We start from the raw sequence: 12,185 nt of genomic DNA on the forward strand, positions 1-12,185 counted from the left end.
TATATCACTTGAAAGTATTTTCTTGTAATTCAAAGTCAAAGAAAATTATTTGCATGTCAAATTCGTTATATATCATTGCTGCAACATATTGAAAATACATTCAAATTCTTGTATATTATACATTATATGGTCCACTAGTCGCGAAATTTATCGCTACTCTAAGAAAATAGAGATATTCGACTTCTTTCAATTTTTTGAAACTTCAAAGTCAATTAGGGAGGGTAATAAATATTTGTAAGGAATCATCGCCATACGGGCATAAATTGAATTGCTTTTAACTATTTTCATTGATAATTTAAATAAAATAATAAAAAAATTCTTTTTCAATTTGAAGAAGTGCTTTATTTTTTGTGATTTTTAGCTATATCGACGACGCAAAGAGAGAAGGATTTAAAAAATTCTCATCCATGAGAGTAGAAAACTAACTTTTAAGCTCTAGAAATTACTTCATAATTTTTAAAAACCTGAAATTTATAAAAGTACAAAACGGAGTTTTTTATTTTTATTCTTATTTTTTAGGATTAAAAGAATATTCTACTCGTCCTGTATATAAACGGTTTAACCTTTGCTTGCCACCGCGAGGTAAAAAAATACCCCAGGCCTATATTTCCTTACATTTAAGTATCTAAATTCAATAAAAGCGGGTCTATAGCAATATTTGTCAATAGTTGGAGAGTGTAACTACACTTCAGGCTAAATAGCATTACGCTGGGTCGATTAGTGTATTTATTATAGCCGTCTAAAATTGCGCGCGGTCTAAAAATCCCCCCTCCCCCCATGTGGCAAGTACGTTTAGAATAAATATTTTAGAGTAAAATTTTTTTGAGCATCGTTCAACTTGAGAGTGAAGTATAAGATTAGCATATTATATTATATATCGTGGAAATTTTTTGTTCAAGGTATATAAATTTTTATATATAACTTATACAGAAAGACCAAGAGAGGATGTTTATTATGTTTACGCCCAGCGTTTATTGACCACCGTTTTGTTATGTGCCTCAAATGTACAGGTTCATAAAAAAGTATCTAAATACTCTTAAATGCTAAGATTTTTTGATATTACATTTCTCATTACTAATTTTTAATAAAATTTTACTTTAAATACAGTTTAAATAATACATAAAATGAATAAATATACTTCGGTCGGTAGAAAATTAAATACTGTTTATCTTTATACTAATAGACCAAAGGACAACCCAGTTAAAATTTTAGCTAATTCTAACTTGGCGACCCCGTTGTGGCAAATATGTTATTCTACACAGGTATGGCTAGCAAGGTTTAATAATAATAATTTGAAGATCCTTTTTGGTTCAACATTTTTTTTCGTACCTTGTGTCTTTTTTCAAAAATTTTTATATATTTTTTTAATTTAATTTTTTAATAGATTCAAATCAAAACTACTTGTTCTATCAAAAAGAAGTTAATAAAAAATTTGTAGGTCTTCTTTTGGTGCACAGTTTTTGTTTTTTCATCTTTTGTCGTATCTTCCATAGTTTAACGTAAAAATAGTTCAATGTAAAAATGGTACTCAGAAAAGAATAGCAAATTATAACTTATAAAATATACTTTAGAACCTTGAGAATCGAAACAAAATGAGGATAAAGAAATAGTAGACGTGCAAAAGAGATCCAAAAACCATGAAGTTTATGGATATATAATATACTTTCTAACTCTCTTTGTTCTAAGTGCGCTGCTTTTCTAATCTTTCTCTGTCCATCTTACAATAACTTTTTATTAATTACAATTTTAATAATATTTTATAAAGGAAAATTGAAACGTGTAGATATTTCTTTCAAATTTATTATGCATACCACTTTTTAACAATGACATATAGAAAACTCATCTTAACTCAGTTTTCCTTGCCTTATACTAAAATAAAATTATTCTGGTAGCTTCCAATAATATAAGTAACTATCATGATAATCAAAAGGTTCAGTGAGGAAGAAACGTTCATCTATGGGTTGGTTGTCTTAATGCAGTTCAACAGCTTAAATTTATTTAAATTGTGAAAGGTCTTCTGAAGAAATTGTAATACATTCTGAAAAATAAACAAATATTGTTCTTATACAATTTTGCAAAATACAGTGGCATGTTATAATAATAAGAGTACACAAAAATGTTATTTATGTGTGTGGTGATACATAAAATATGTATTAAAAAATTTCTTAGAAACTTTTGTGACCCACGCAAACTGGGTCTTCTATATAGGTTTTTGTAATGAAAATAGATCTCCAGAAACCTCTATAGAAGAACTAGGTTTCGTTTGCTACAAAAGTTTATTGGACCTTGATTACTATATACTTTATGTGTCAAAGCTCACATATAATTAAAATGTTTTGCTAGAAAAAATACGTTTACAATTTTTAAATTGAATTTTTTATATATGCGATCAATCGGTTATTTCCCATTTGGATCAAAATGTCTGGTTAACATCATATAATTATATCCTGTAAAAAAACTGGTGTTGAGTAACAAGTTTAATTTTAAATTGTTTGTGGCTGAGCGTGAAATGTTATTATATCTTATTATTTATTATATTATTGTATTACATTATTTAAATTTTGTTCTTGCCACGATTCCGCTTCTTGGCGTCAGAAACACCCATCTGAGGTAATGCAATAATGCACACTAGCAAAAGGACAGAAACAGTTCTTAGAAATACCATGTTGAAGGTTGAATGATTTTGAGATGTCTTTGATATGGCTTTAGATAGTCGAAATATTTACCCAATTGCGTCTTCCCAGTGCTTCAAACAATGACAATTATAAAATGCCTTCAAAGAAGCCCAATGGTAGGAAATCATTCTTTTTGGTTCAAAATTAATTTTTTTAAATTGAATTGTACTATTCTTAATTTGAAATGAAAATCTTGTTGGGCTGAAATATAAACTTTTACATTTTTCGTCAATGGTTCACATTTTTTTCTTCAAAATTCAACTACTGTCATAACGTGTTTTTTGGAGTAATGATTTATTATATTAGTCTTGAAGTTATCTGTTATTGTTTGTTTTTTGTTGAAATTGTTACTACTTAAAACGAAAGAAAAATTACTTTTTTTTTGAAAATTAATTAAGTAAATAAGAAATATATCTATTCCATTTCTTTTTCAAATTTCATTATTATTATTTTAAAAATTTAACGATTTGATTGAGGCTTAAACTATGTCATTGATAATTCATATTTTTTGGTAGGAAAATTCAATTACTTAGTTGTAAGTTAAAGAACTTTTTTAAAGAATAATTTTTTTGTCGATAATAATTCCCAATTTTTGTTTAAAACATAATTCTATGTTTCATAATTTAATCACTTTATTGCAAATTTTTAGTAGTTTTTTTAGATGTCTATAAATTTTAGTGACCTGAAATTAATTAATTTCAATTGTAGTTGAAAATTGATCTTTTTCAGTTAAAAATTAAACTACTTTTTTGAAACAGAATGCATTTTGTTGAAAATTCGACTTTGTTGCTACAAAATAAATCTGTTTGTTTAAAACTGATCTTTTCAGCCAAATTTACCTGTTTTTTATTTCTACTTAAATACATTTTGGTTGAAATATGAGCTTTTTTTTATTTAAAATGAAAACCCTTATCAGTTGAAATATCATCTATTACATTTGTTGGAATTGAGTATTCATATTTTTTATTTAAAATTTCACTGCTGGCTTCTACTACTTTCTTACAAATACATTGTTTCGGTTAAACATTTGTGATTATACTGAAAAACTAATCTGTTCAGTTGAAAATTCAATTTAAATAAAATTTATTTTGTTTTGTTATGGTTGAAAATTATTGATTTAAATTTCGTATTTATTTATTTCTTCATCGACTGCAAAAGTTTGTCTTTTTTGGTAGAAAATACATGTTTTTTTTTCTCAATTCAACTAGTGTAGGTTGAACTTCTTTGATACAAATTAATTAAATTGGTTAATGCTTTATCATTTCACATAGAAATTCTTTGCTTTCGCACAAAATTTGATTTTTTGTTTTTGTAAAAATCCACGTAATTTCTTGAGAAATCATCTTTTTTAGGAGAAAACTAATCATTTTGGCGGAAAACTCAATTTTTTGAAACTAAACTACTTGAGTAAAAGTTAAACTAATTTGGTTAAAATGTTCTCATTTTTGTTAATGATGTATCATTTTAATTAAACATTCATCTGCTTGGCTGAGAATGTTATCCATTTATTTACGAATAACTTTTTTTATACTCAATTGCTTTTTAGTTTAAACTTCATGTTTTTTGGTTGAAATTTGAAGTAGTTTGTTAAAAATCAATTTTGTGTTGTTAAGGATTCATAACTTCAGTAGAAGTTCTATATCCTTTGTTTAAAATTTAACTATTTTGTTGAAAATGAATTTTTTCTTGAATATTAATTTTGGTTATTGATAGTGTAACTAATCTGTTTTTTGTTTGAAACATTACTTGTTTTAGACAGAAATTCTACAAATTGGATAATTTTATATTACAGATTTCATCAGTGAGTCAAAGTGACTAATTTAGAAAGTCATTTTTGACTATTTTCCAGTGGTCAAATTATTTACTTTTTCCTGATTCAAATTTATAGTGTGTATTAAAAATACGAAGTGTCTATATGCATACCGAATAAACTTCGCTATTCGTACGGAACTTCGGTGCAAATATCTCCTTTACACAGGAATGCGTACCCGAAAAATACATCTTGTACCGAAATTCCGGTACCCGCGCAATGCGACGTGCCGTATGCGTTGGATTGTTAATTAATAATATAAAACTTATAAAACCAAGTTACTAAGGTAAAGGGGCTAAGGGAAGCGGATATGAAAGTGAAGTACCGATGTAAGAGGAAAGACTAGAGGAAACTAGCGAAATGATGATAGACATAATACGGATTTATAAAGAAAACCAGGAGAAAAGGGGAGAGGAATTAAAGAAGGAGATTAGGCGAGAGAAGCAGGAACATAATAATAAAAAGGCAGAGGAGATGCAAGGTAGGATAAAGAAACTAGAAAGCTCGAACCGGGACTTTGGTGAGGGCGAGAGTGGGAATAACGAGAAGGAAATGCTGAGAAAAATAGAACAAAGAATAGAAAGGAAAGAGAGGGAAGAAACAAAAAAGACATAGTGATGAAGGTTATACAATCAGATGGGGAGTAGCTGAAGGAAGAAGGGGAAGAACTATTAAAAAGGATTAATGCGAAAGTAGAGATAAAGGAAGTAAAAAGTATAGGAAGGGAAGAGCGAATAGAGGAGCGAATTGCACTGGTACGACTAAAGGATTGGCAACATAAGAGGAAAGTGATGACAAAGCAAAGGACGTTATATGGAAGTTCGAAGAAAATAGAGGATGATTTGACATAGATAGAAAAAAGATGCAGTATAAGTTTAGAAAAATAGCAGAAGAGGAAAGAAAGAAGGGAAGAAGAGCATGGGTTAAGTATGGGAGAATACAGATAGACGGAGGATGTAAAAGGATGGGAAATGTTCGGGAAAGATAACCAGGAGGTTAAAAATGGCAAGTGAAAAATGCAAAAAAGAATAATAAAAAGGGCAGAGCAATGGTAGGACTGGTGATGGGAGTAAGGAATGAATGTATAACAGGGAAAGATAAGAAATACAGGAAAGAGCAAAAAGAAGGATTAATAGTAGAAGATGTAATGATGGGAGGAGAGAAATTGTGGGTAGTGGGGGTTGATGTGAACGGTAATATGCAGAAGAAAGCAGAGGAGATGAAAGGAATAATTGATAAAAATAAAGAAGAGATTAGGCTGATAATAGCTGGGGATTTCAATGCGAGAACAGGAGACAGAGGAGGAAGAGAATGGAGAGAAGAGAGAGGAAGAAAATCCAAAGATAAGGTACTAAATAGGAAGGTGAAAAAATGTTGAAGAGCATGGAGGAGTTGGGATGGTATATCGTAAACGGAAATATAGAAGGAGATGAGAAAGGATAATATACATGCTCAGGAGGTAAATGGGGAACGGTAATTGATTGTGTGATAGTGGATGATGAGGTAAGAGAGAAAGTTAAGAAACTGGAGGTGCGTGATTATATTGATTCGGATCAGTTTCCCTTAATAGTAACATTAGATGGACAAATAAGCAATATCAATATGAATAAAAGGAGAGAAAATGTAGAAAGTGTAGAAAAAGGGGATTGGTTACTGGAAGGAAAAGAACAGTTCAGAAAAAGGTCAGAAATATCAAAATGGGTGAGGCAAATGTGGACAAGTTCAAGGCAAAAATGATAGAAATAAAAAGAGGATTAGAGTGCACAAACAAAAATTAAGTTAGTCCAGGGGGGAATAGAAGTGGGTGGGATGAAGAATGTAAAGAGAAAAAAAGGAGGCCATAAGGGAATTAAGAAAGGGGGGAAAAGAAAAATGTGATGGGGAAGAATATAAGAAAAAAAAGAAAGAGTATACTGAGTTTTGTTATCAAAAGTAAGAGTAGAGAATAAAGGGTTTGAGGCAGAGGCGGAAAACGCTAGGACGGAAAAAGTGGTATGGAAGGTAGCAAATAGAGAAAGAAAGAAAAGAAAAAGAGTATCCCAAAATATTGAAATGGTAGAATGGAAGAAATATTTTTTTGTTTTGCTAGGAGGAGTAGAGAGAAAAGTTATAAAGGGAGGAAAATATGGTAGAGAAAGAGATGAGGAAGAGGACATTTGAAGGGAAAAAGTATTTAAGGTTTCAGGAATAATGAAGGATGGAAAGGCGCCTGATATAGATGAGATTCCACATCATTTATGGAAATATGGAGGGGTGGAACTAGAGGAATGAGCATAGATAATGTGTAATAGAGTATGGAGAAGAGAGGGGTGGCCAGAGGTATGGAAAGAAGGAGTAGTTACAGCAATAGTCAAGAAAGGCAAAGGAGATGAGGTTAAAGATTTTAGGTTGGTGACGCTGATGCCAACACTGTATAAAGTATATGTAACTGTTTTGTCGGCGCGATTGAAGATAGAAGTTAAATAAAAAAAGATGGAGTCACCGAATCAGACAGGGTTTAGAAAAGGAATAGGGGTAATGGACAACATATATGTTCTGAACTATCTAGTAAATAAGAAAATTAGAAGGGATAGGGGGGCAATGATAGCAATGTTCGTGGACTGAAAGGCGGTGTTTGACTCATTAGACGGAAGCGAAATAGAAAAAGTTATGGTAAAACGGGGATAAGCGAGGGATTAATAAAGAGAGTATCGGAAATCTTTAGAGAGACAAAAAGCAGGTTGAAAGTATGGGAGCAAGAAAGGGGATAGTTTCTGATTGGCTAGAGGTGTGAGGCAAGGATGTCCTCTGAGCTCACTTTTATTTAATTTATTAATATCACGCTTGGAAGAAGAAATGAAAAAGCTGAAATTAAATGTAAAAAAGGCAAAGATAATGAGGTTTGGAAAAGGAGCGGGAAGGGAGAAAGAGTGGACAAAGAAATATAAGGGAATACAGTTAGAAGAATTTAAAGGGTTTAAATACTTGGAATACATTTTAAAAACTATTGGAGATCATACAGCTCATATAAGCGAAAGGATAAAAAAAGCAGCAGGAGTAATGAAACAGATATGGGAAATAGGAAGAAGAAGGTTAAAAAAAATTGGAGAAGGAGAATTTGGTTATTTGATATGCTGTTATGGCCGGTAATAGGTTATGAAGCAGAGATATGGGGATGGAAAGAAAGAAAAGATATTAAGAGTTTTCAAGAAAGGTATATAAGGTGGACACTAGAGGCAGACTGGAGGACGCCAGGATATATGGTAAGAGAAGAAGCGTAAAGAGATAAGTTAGGTATTATAGCGTGAAAAAGGGCATATAAATTTGAGACGTAGCTGAGGAAGAGAAAGGGAGGGGAGTTGTCGAGAAAGTGTTGGATGGAAGTAGAAGAGAGTAGAGGGAGGGCGATCGACTTAACGAAATGAGAGAAAATGAAAGAATGCATGTGAAAAAATGCAAATGGAGGTATAAAAAAAGTGAAAGAAAAAGAAAACGGAAGTCGCTTAGATTAAATGCGAAAAGATTGTAAGCAATATCAATGTAAAAGTTAAGTAGACTAAGATGCATTTGCGTTCTCATGCTCTCTCTCTCTCTCTCGCTTGCACTCTCGCTTTCGTTCGCTCGCTCAATCGTTTGCTAACAAGTCCTAAATTGCGCTATCACAGGAACTAGAGATAAGAAACTAGATATATGACTTTATATAAATAGTTGTAAATAATTGTATATATAGAAAGGATAAGGTTGTAAAAAAATATATGTACGTTTTGCTTTTCTTTCTTCCTTAAAAATGAAAAAAAAGTTTCAAAATTCAAAAATGTTGATTTACCAAATTGATGACACAAATTATTTGGGAGGCATTGAGGATGAAACGTTTAATTTAAAATATATAATTAAAAACAATTAAATTTTAATTCTCAATTCCTGAATGTTTTAAGCTTTTGCGCAACATTAGTTTATTTTTTCGTAGAATAAGTCATAAAGGGGCTTTGATATTTTAAAAACTGCTTTTTAAAACATCGCATTTTAATGCTTTTCCAGAATTTCTTAATTATGCTGGCTCTGAATTACAAGTTCTGCAAATTAAAAATGTTATTTTCATTTTGTAGGATTGAAATTGAACTTTTCAATTAAAATATATTTTTTTTTAACTTTGCCATTTTGAAATCTATGCATTTCAAATTGTAGAATATTAAAGGCTTCACCCATAGAAATTTAGTTACAAAAAACGTTAAAACTGATATTACAGTTTAGTATAATCTTTTACGATTTAGGGAAATTGGATATGTATATTAAAAAGTAATATAGTATTTATTAATAATCTATGAAAAATTTACTTTGGAAAATTAATATGAGTTCTACAAAACTTGTAAAAGAAAATATGATATTTAAAATTCAATATATTAAATTGAAGCAAGACCATAATGTCAATTATTAGAAAGATTGGAATAATTTTTTCACATTTTGAAACAGAGGATTCTAAAATTTGCTAAAAACTATACTAAAAATTATGAGTTATTCGAAAAAAATGTGACGGTGGAAAATACGAAAACGACAAGTTCGTAACCCGTCGTGAAACTCCACGAACTCACATTGCACAATTATAGCACATAAATACGCACATTATCATTATAATTATTACTATTTGTACACATAACAATGTAGAATACACATTCGCTAATGTAACTAACTTAACCTTTGCTTATATACATAGTACGCAAACATATACATGTAACACACGCATGGCACGCAAATCACGCTGTGAGAAGGAGTTTGAAGATTCCTTACATACTAAATGGTGAGAATTTTTAGAATTGTGAGAAACGGCATGGTGCTTAATAACTTAACTTAGAAACATTCAAAATTAAAAGTAAAAACAGGAAAATATTCTGTTTTAAGAAGGTCAAACCAGGGATTGAATTAAATTCAAAAATATCTATAGGTTTTTCATTTTTTTAATCACCTCGTTCCCGCCTCACATTTGGCTTGGTAATACAAGTAACAGTTCGGGGTCAAAAACGGTAGGCGCCCTGAACTTAATACAAATTTTGTATAAATCAATATCATTATACATTTACAAGGCCAACCATTTGTAAGAAAAAAGAGCTATAAATAAAATAATTCCTCATTTTTTGCGAACACAAGTCGTCTTTGAAATCTTAGAAATCTTTATGAAATCTTTGAAATCTTTCGAAATGCTTGTAAATTCTTTGAAATCTCTTGAAGTACTTAAAATCTTTGTGAAATGTTGAAATTTCTGTGAATTCTTTTAGAGTCATTCTCAATTTTTGTAAAATGTTTGAAATCTCTACAATCTTTAAAATACCCGAAATCTTTGTACAATTTTTATGACGTATTTGTGAATGCTTAGTTTAAAATTTGTTTTTGTAACCTTTTGTTTTAGTTTGAAATAATTAATACCTTTAAAATCTTCTGAAATTTGTTATAACCTGATTTCATAGTTTAACGCCTTTGAAATATTTATGAAATATTTGAAATCTTTTGAAAGCTTTACAATTTTTGATAATGTTCGAAACCTTTGTCAAAAATTTGAAATATGGTGTAAACGTAATTTCAAAACTTCGAAATCCTTGTAATCTTTATGAAATGTTAAAAAGCTTTGGGAAATTTTTGTGAAATCTTTTGAAATATTTCTGAATTTTTTTTATTCGTTGAAATCATCGAATTTTTTGAAACCTTAGTGAAATATTTTCAAATCTTCCAAATCTTTTACAATCTTTAAAATACCTTTTTAAAATGTTTGAAATCCTTTAAATCTTAGGAAATATTTAAAAGCCTTGTAAAATTATTGTCAAATATTTTTTAACTAGTGATGTACACTAGGGAGGTCCTAACAACCGACTTTCGAATAGAGGACATGCCCCCCTCCCATTTTGTGAGGTTGCCGGAAAAAAAATTCTTTCCAAGTTTGAGCCAAATCGGTTAATCTTAAGCCGTGCCGCAAAGGCCCTGAAAATCCCATAAGATTAACATGGGTAAATTTTGGTTTTCGGAGAAATGGGTTTCAGGTTTCTGAAATTAAACTTAGCTAGCAGCAGATATTAAGAACTTGTTGAGGAGTCTCTAATCAATCATTTCCATGAAATTATTTTAAATTTGGTGTCCCTCATCCCCCCTTGTGGAGCTCCAGAAAAGACCCAAAAAACTGAAATTGTCATTTTTGCCAAAAATTTACACATAAATGCTCTGTTTTTCCCTTTTTTGCCATACATTATTTTGGTTTGTGAAGTGGAATGGTTTTAAGTATCTTTCAACTAATTAACAATTGTTTAAACAGTTTATTTTTATTTAAATCATTATTTTGCACCTAGTTATTGAAAGACAGATTTTTTATGTTTGATTGGACAATTGGTCACTTTAAGGAATAATGATCTTTGTTTGAAGCATTTAGTATTCGTTTAAACAATTTATTATTATTTAATTGTAACTTTTTCTTAAAAATAGGTATGAAACTCTAGTTTAAAAAAAATTTAGTTAGCTTTGGTGCTTATTATTTAATATCTACGTCATTTAGATACTAGTAACTTATATTGTAATAAATTCTTATTTGTTTAAATAAATTTTGTTTGTTTGCACAATTTTTTCGAAAATAAATGTGTGAAATTTCTGTTTTTCTGCAATTATTGTGGTAATTTGTCATTGAACAGAGCAAAATTCGTTGTCTAAACCATAATCGTATTGTTTCATAAATTTACTAAATAATAATGTAACATTTTATTGAAAATTGTGATTAAAAAATCTGATTTTTGCCTCAATGCAATTAAGTATATCGCTTATTGTTAAATATTTGAACGTTAAGCAAATTATTATTATTATTATTATTATTATTATTATTATTATTATTATTATTACACCATTAGACCATTTCCCTTTCGGGGTAGGCGTGACTTACTCGGCTCCGATCCCGGTTGCTGATCAATCTCTCTAGCAATCACCCCAAGCGAAGAACCTCACGAATTCGTTATGTAAGGTTCCCCACTTGGGTCCATTAGTGGCCAAGGTCTTTTGTTTCAAGCGTCATTCACTCTAATGACACTCTTTTTATTAACTGTTTGCCGCCATACTTTCCTGTCTTGGCATACTTCTCTAGCTTCTTCTATGTCCATGCATTTTTTCATACAGGCTCTCGTGTTTCTGTGATTTCTTATGTCTCTTCTAACTAGGGTCTCATTCACACATTCTAAACATTCTTTCCGCGGTCTACCTCTGGGCACGCTGCCATTTACTTTACCTTGATACACTTGTTTCGTTAGTCGTTCATTTGGCATTCTCTCAACATGTGCGAACCATCTTAACCGATTTCTTTCCCATGTGTCTATTAGCGTCTCTTCTGCACCACATTCTTTTAGAATTATCTCGTTACTTACTTTCTCCATAAGGGTTTTCCCGCATATTATGCGCATGAATCTCATGTCAATTGCCTTAATTTTACTCTTATCTTTTTCTTGATAAGTCCATGTCTCGCTACCGTATAGTACAGTCGGTACAAATATAGAATTATGTATTGCCATTTTAGCTTTATTTTATATATTTTTAGTTCTGATAAGGGGACCTGCTTTACCAATAACCGTCTTACCTTCGTTTATGCGTCTATCTAATTTCTCATCTATCTTCCCGTTCCTAGTAAATAAGCTACCAAGGTATACGAACTTATCAACTTGTTCAATTCTCTCATCATTTAATAAAATATTGCATAGTGTTTT

At 30.5% G+C, this 12,185-nt stretch overlaps 1 long non-coding RNA gene across 1 annotated transcript; it reads right to left on the reverse strand.

Moving 5' to 3' along the window:
* Positions 1 to 1,868: 1,868 nt before the first annotated feature.
* LOC117171993 lies at positions 1,869 to 2,965 on the reverse strand. The gene is made up of 3 exons (XR_004466942.1): positions 2,727 to 2,965; positions 2,550 to 2,628; positions 1,869 to 2,038 (listed from the first exon to the last, which is right to left on the reverse strand). It is a non-coding gene; the product is annotated as an uncharacterized LOC117171993 (long non-coding RNA).
* Between the last annotated feature and the right edge of the window lie 9,220 nt (positions 2,966 to 12,185).

This window comes from Belonocnema kinseyi, chromosome 4 (genome assembly GCF_010883055.1).
Source record: "Belonocnema kinseyi isolate 2016_QV_RU_SX_M_011 chromosome 4, B_treatae_v1, whole genome shotgun sequence".
NCBI classification, from domain to species: Eukaryota; Metazoa; Arthropoda; class Insecta; order Hymenoptera; family Cynipidae; genus Belonocnema; species Belonocnema kinseyi.